Here is a 6,903-nt window from a genome sequence, read left to right as displayed (position 1 = left end):
CAAACAACATTTCAGTTCTTAATAGACAGGTGACATATACCTAAAATAAAACAAACAAACAAACAACAACAACAGCAACAAAAATTTAACAAAGAGCAGTGCCATGGTCAAGTGGGACATCCTCAGATTCTACATGGACTGCACCATTTCTCACAAAGAACACCACCCAGCGGTGCGAATAACCTGGATCCTTCCAGGTTCTTGGTATCCTGAACAAAGAATTGAGCAAGGCACACAGAAAGGCAATGAGAATTTACATTTGTTAAAGGTGGAAAAGACTGTGTTCTCCAGAGTGTCAGCAAGCCAGAGAAAAGGCTTCCAGCGGCCACGAGGATAACGGCCAGGCTCTTGTATCTGGCATCCCTAGACTGCTTCTCCCTCATGCAAATAAGACATTTGGGACAGTAGTCCTATCAGAAACTCACTTGGCCTGGCCTCAGGTTTAAACTGTCCTATCCAAGGCTCACTTGGTTTCATGCCAGATGTAAATGCGGAATTAAAGGTGACACTTTGCTAATCCATCGCTTGTACGGTGTTCTGGAACTGCAGTCATCCAAATTCTGTGTTCTGCTCGTGTGCTGTGGATCTCACAACTTTTCCTACCTCAGGTTCATGACATTGGGATATTTCAAATTCCACCAGATTGTGAACTTTGTCTATAAGACTCTCAGCTCCCTAGGAGTCTGTGCTGTGTCTGACATGATGCCACCACGTGCCTAACACAGTGTCCTGCAAAGAAGACAGAGTAAACAAACACTTCTTGAATGAGTAGGTAAACAGAAGAATTTACTTAACCTGATTCTCTTAGTAGTTAAGCAAACGAATCTCTCCTGAAAATGCTCTGCAAATTCATTCCTTGCCAGGAACTTTCACCTTCACTTTATTAGCACCACTGGGCATTGTGTTTGGTATAGTCCATGTAGAGTCTGAGGATGTCCCACCTGACCACGGGACTACTCGTGGCTAAATTTTTGTTGCTGTTGTTTTATTTTAGGTGCATGCCACCTGTCTATTAAGAATGGAAATGTTTGGTTTAAATCTATTTACCTCCAAGAAAAAGAAACTGATAAGAAAATTCTGTGTTACTGTAGCCATCACACTTATTTTACATACAAAGCTTCTTTGTCATCAGATTTATAATGAATCAAAGGATGTGCTCATAAGTGACAGTATTAAAAAGTAGATTTCGACAGATTTCCTCAAGTTAAACCACCATATATAGGCAATCCCAGTTTTTCTTCTAACCTTTTATGCTATGTTTGGAGACTGAAATCTGTGAAAACTTGCCCACAATATGAGAAAAAAAAATCATTTAATCATTAGCTGTAGGAATCTCAAGCTTGCTGAGCAGTGTGGTGCGCACAGACAGTGCTCCCTCCATCAGTATGTCCAACTCAGTTCAGCAGCCTCTCTCTCCTGGTGGTTTCCTGGGCCCTAACAGAAGCCCTATGTCATCCTTGATCAATAGCTGCTTTGTAAACTTGTACTGTTAGAGTTACTGAGAACTGACAATCCTGTTAAACAAGCACTGCCGAATTTTAACATACTGAGACTGACCAACCCTGCTAAAGCCTGTCTTGGAGCAAAACCAATAGAGCAAAACCTTTCATTGTAAGTTTCCATCCCATCTGTGAGGACAGAATGATCTTCAAGAGCCTAAACATGAGCACATAGAGCTCCTTTTGCTTATGTGTTGTATAAAAGCTAAACTCGGCCCTCACCCCTGGAGGGGCTTCGCCTATGCCAGGCAGGCGGGGTAAGCCCCTTCCCAGCCTTTCCAGGCCAAGTCCCCTTCCTGCCCCACATCTTAATTCTGCCAGAGCTTGGCATGCAGTTGCTCTAACCAATTCTTTTTTTCAATGAAGGTGGATGGAAGGAACTGAAATAATAGTATCTGTTAAACTCTGAAATGCTCAAATTAATCATTTCTAAGGCCTGTGTTTAGCTGAGTAACCCACCAAAACTTCCCCAAACCACTGATTTCTACTTTAAAAAGTTAATGCTATTTTCAGATTTTTTTAATGCTATTTTCAGATTTTTCTCATTCAAACCACTTGGTTTTCTGTGTTGGTTGGAAAAGCAATGATTTCTGTATAACAGATTATTTTAGGAATTAAGACTGCCATTTATTATAGAATTTTATTCACTATTTATCACAAAGAGTGTACCAGGGCATAAAAATGTACAGGTAAAGTGCTAGAAAATGATTTTTTCAAAAGATTAATGTACCTAGGCAATCACAGTACCACAGTGTAATCAGCTGAATCAAACCTACTCACAAATGAAATTTTTAAAATGCACTGAAAACAGGCGAGCACTTTTCTGTCAAGAGTGTCTATTAGAACAGTATGGCAGACTTGGGTCTGATTATTTTAACCAAGTCTCTGAACATCTCTCAGACACTCTCTTTGGAGTGAATGGATGCTACTAGGGACATTTCTACCATACTTCCCTGAAAATATGACCAGGTCTTACATTAATTTTTGCTCCAAAAGATGCAATAGGGCTTTTTTTCAGGGGATGTCCTATTTTTTTTTAATGTACAACAATCTACATTCATTCATGTACAACAGCCTACATTTGTTTATGTACAAAAATCTACGTTTGTTCAAATAAAACTGTGCCATCTTCTTCTGGAACATGGTCATAACTCTCCAAACCCTGAACTCTAGCTTGAATTTCTTCCAACTCCATATGCTGTAGAACCACTAGCCCTAATCTCTCTTGTCCAGCTATACAGCTCACCTTAAATGAGCACTTCTTGTCCATGTAGCCTGTCAGTATGACTATCACAACACACAACATATTGAATTATGAAGATTCATATTAGACATAAGCACATCTGCTGGTTATCAAGTGTGCACATTATTTGTGCATTGTGTGAGCTCCAGTTGGTCATTCAGCAATAAGTCTCAGTTCATCTCTGTACATAGGTATTTATCTCTCATTGAAAGGTACCCACTTGAGTGTTTACAAATATCTAATTATAACTTATACTATCATTTATTTTAAATATTAATCTGAATAGTATTTCTTTGTATTTAATTGTATGTTAATATTATTTAATAATTCAGTGCACCCATTGTGTGCTGCAGTGGATGTACTAAGTGCATCTCTCTTGAGGAAGACCTTAACTGGGGCTTATTTGGGGCAGGGCTTATACTATGAGCATCCAGATAAATTATGCTAGGGCTTATCTTCTGGTTAGGACTTATTTTGGGGGAAATCTGGTGTTGGTGTGAGATCAAAATGTGGTAAATGATGATGTGTTTGTAGAAGTGATTGTTAGGGTGCACAATTTGTGCCCTGCAAATGATGTAAGTGGGCTGTGTAGCGCAGAGTATCTGGATGCCCTCATAGCTGTCTTTATAGTGTATGGATATGGCTTTGACCCATTTCCTCTGAAGTGTGTGTTATCTGTGTCATCTCCTTGTTCCTATCATTTATCAACTTCCTGTGTCTGAGACATTTGGTTAATGTTCAGCTGGCCAACCACAGTTCCTGTCGTGCCGTGGTTACATCAACACCCAGAACTACTGTACCCTCCCTCTATATTCACCTCTCTAGATTTCTCATTCCCAGTACACCTGATCTTTATCCTCATGGAGGCATCCCATGCCTGCACTCTTCCATTTCTTACAGACCCCTCCTGACATTTTTTGCCAAATACACTCTCCTCATCTTCTTGGTCCTTAATCCCTGTGTTCTTCTACAGCCTAACTTTTCTAACTAGAAAATCATGAATCAGTGCAGACTGCCACCGTCAGAGACGCTGCGCTTAGGTCCTCTACATTGCCGATTCTTTCTTTTCCTTTTTCTTTTTTTGTGTTTTTATAAAATTAACTCACTACTTTAAAGCTTTTAACTGTTTAGCAGTTACAGAAAATTATTTTAAGGCAAACAAAGGAAAAAACATTTATATTTCAAGTATAAAAGCAAAGTTTTTCTTCATCAGTCTCTTAAGAGCAGTCACTGGCGTGCTCATGATTTGTTGCTTACCATCCCGTTATAACTCGTCACCGTGTGTATCCTGTGCACTTACTAAGCATTTATTTGCACTTGTATTTTCTGTATCAGGTTACTTTGCTGTGTAGCTTCTTTTAAAAAGCTACCTGAATTTGTCCAAGGAAAAGTTTCACTTTTTCTGGAAAACCAACGCTGCTACCCTGTTTCCAGTTCTGCCTCCAAACCTAAACGTGGGTATTGACAGCTCTTCAAAAAGTTCAAATCCTTCACTGAATTCCTCTAGCAGTTCTTCCTTGGTCCAGTTACATGAGGTTATTAGAAAAAAGCCTTTTACTTTCAACACCACGGAGAGGGATTTCACATATTGCTTCATCTTCTCAATTGCATTGTCAGGATTAAGACTTATGGCATCAAAATCCCTTTGTCCACACAAATATGATATCCAAACAGCTCTGTACAAAGATTCAAGAAGTCTTCTACCTTCAATTTAATGTTAGATAACCCTTCTTGCTCTATAATACGTCCAGAACGCTGAATTGCCGAAGGAGAATAATCAATTCCAGTAATATCAGAGAAGCCAAATTTTGCAAGTTCAAGCAGGAAAACACCATTTCCAGTTACAATATCAAGCACTGAAGCATCCAATGGGATCTTGTGTTTCTGCATCCACCTTATTAGTCGAGTTATACTCTCTTTTCCAAACCAGATTTCTCCCGTATCTCCATGTTCTTGGAAGGTTTGCAGTTCTCTCTCGTAGACAGCATTCCAATGCTCTCGGATCCCCAGCACCGACGGGACAAAGCCATCCTTCGCGAGGCTCCCTTCTCCCGACCTCGCCGATCGCTCAGCAACCGTAGCGTAGCTACCCTCGGCATCACAGCCTGCGTTCATTTGCCGGTTGTTTTTATCCCTCTCTTTGGTGGATCTGCCACCTTCCCAGCAGCCACCCAGACTTTTGTCCTTTCCTCAGCCAACCGCCCCCGCAGTCTTGGCAGATAGCCTTTCTCCCCTCCTCCATTTAGAAAACCCAGGCGTTGCACATGAACTCCATTTGACAGTTCTGTCTCTGTCTTTCTTCCCATCCTCCACCTACATAAGCCATTCACCTCCTTCCTGAACAGAAAGAGGATATCTCCCTTTCCATTCATGACTGTACCCTGAGCCAATGCATGGACCCCAGCTTCCTGTCCATGCATGGCCCTTACCTTCTCTTAGCCAGATCCATGTTCTCAGCCAAGAAATATGTTTATCTCCTCCATTGCCAGCCAACTCCCTTCCAAAACAATAATCCCTTTGCTCTTGTACACTGCATACCCCTGCCAGCCTGCTCGGCCTCACTTCACAAAGCCTTTTCTTTGCTCTCTGTCCTTGTCTGTCTTTTCTGGCTCTACCATTTTGGTGACAGGATGCTTTCCCCAAGCCACTCAACTCCCCTCTGCTCTTGTCTTGCTAAAAGGAAGAACTTGTCTCTCCTAGAGTAGCATTGGGCAAAAGAAATATAGTGAAAGCCATGTGTGTGCTTCTTCTAGAAGCCATGTTAAAAAGGTTAAGAGATGGTGAGATTAATTTTTAAAATGTATTTTATTTAATCAGTATATTAAACATAATGTAGGACCAATATAAAATGAGTTGTTCTACATTCTCTTTAAAAATTATTTTTACTAGGTCTTCAGAATCTGATGTGTGTTTTATATAGTTACAGCACAGCTTAATCTGCAATAGCTCAAGTGCTCAACAGTCATATGTGGCAGTGGCTATCATGTTGGGTGGTGCAGTTATAGACACACATTTTCCGTTTACCCTTTTAAGACATGCTCTCCTGTTCTTCCTCGTCTCTCTCCTCCCAGTGTCCTTCCTTTGCCTCCTCTTCCAGTTCTTCAATATTGTTAGTCTTCAGAATCTCACCTTTGGCTGGCTTCTCTTTTTACCCTGTACCCTCCCCCTGATTAATCTCAGGTGTCTCATCCAGCTTCGGGTGCTTCCCAGAGTCATATCTCTGATACCCATGTTTCAGCTGAAGTGACGTTCCAAGTAGTAGACCATCTCGCAGATGTTCAAAACTGAACATGCCAGAAGTGAAGTCATCCTCTTTCCTCATAGACCCACCTCTCTTGTCTCTATCCATGGTACCATAATCAGCCCAGATGCCTAAGCCAGAAAACTGGAATTCTGCTTGGATTACTTTTCCTATTTCACCCCCTAAAGCCGGTCTATTGCAAAATGTAATGAAGCCTCCTTCACCAATATTTCTTCCAGTACTGTATTCACTTGTTTTCTTCAGCCACTTCTGCAGACAAGTTCCTTGTCTCTCCTCCTTTGGCTTGTTGCAATGGCCTCTTCAGTAACCTGTCCATCTTTATTCTTAGTTACCTCCATTGCATCCTTCATCCCCTTTCACCCAAATTATGTTATGTTCACCTAAAATGGCCAACTTTGAGACTATACCCACAATTTTAAAAACAAAAAACAATAGCAGCAACCTAAATCTTTGCCATAGGCTTCAGTCAGGAGCATATTCAGTGTAGCAGACTTTCTTCAAGATACCTCGTGGTTCTCCTGTCTGACTCTTTCCCCTTAACTCCAGTACTGAGAAGCACCATAGATGGCTCTGGAAGACAGTAATACACTTAACAGAAACCAACTCCTTTTATTTTAATAACAGATGTGGCTTTGGAGTCTCTGTCTAAGCCTGGATTTATCCCACAGATCTTAATATCCTCTCTTTCCCTCTGTCTTTCTCTCTTTCTGTCTCTCTCTCTTTTCCTCTCCCCCTTTTACCTGCCTCATACACACACACACACACACACACACACACACACACACACACTTCTTTGAAAATCTGAGTATAAAATGCCTCCTTTCCCACATATATAAGCATAATTTTTGCATGTGTCAGGGATTCATTGAGACCCAAAAGCACATCTATGGGGTTGGGTG

At 41.0% G+C, this 6,903-nt stretch overlaps 1 protein-coding gene and 1 pseudogene across 6 annotated transcripts in view; one reads left to right on the top strand and one right to left on the bottom strand.

The window, feature by feature from the left end:
* Eml6 (echinoderm microtubule associated protein like 6) overlaps nucleotides 1–6,903 on the top strand; it is a 336,360-nt gene that overhangs the window by 303,320 nt on the left and 26,137 nt on the right. The window lies entirely within an intron of this gene.
* Nucleotides 3,932–5,530, bottom strand: LOC102013947 (annotated as a pseudogene).

Source organism: Chinchilla lanigera, unplaced genomic scaffold, assembly GCF_000276665.1.
Source record: "Chinchilla lanigera isolate Chin_1 unplaced genomic scaffold, ChiLan1.0 scaffold00023, whole genome shotgun sequence".
Classification (NCBI taxonomy): domain Eukaryota; kingdom Metazoa; phylum Chordata; class Mammalia; order Rodentia; family Chinchillidae; genus Chinchilla; species Chinchilla lanigera.
This window is presented reverse-complemented; position numbering and strand designations above follow the sequence as displayed.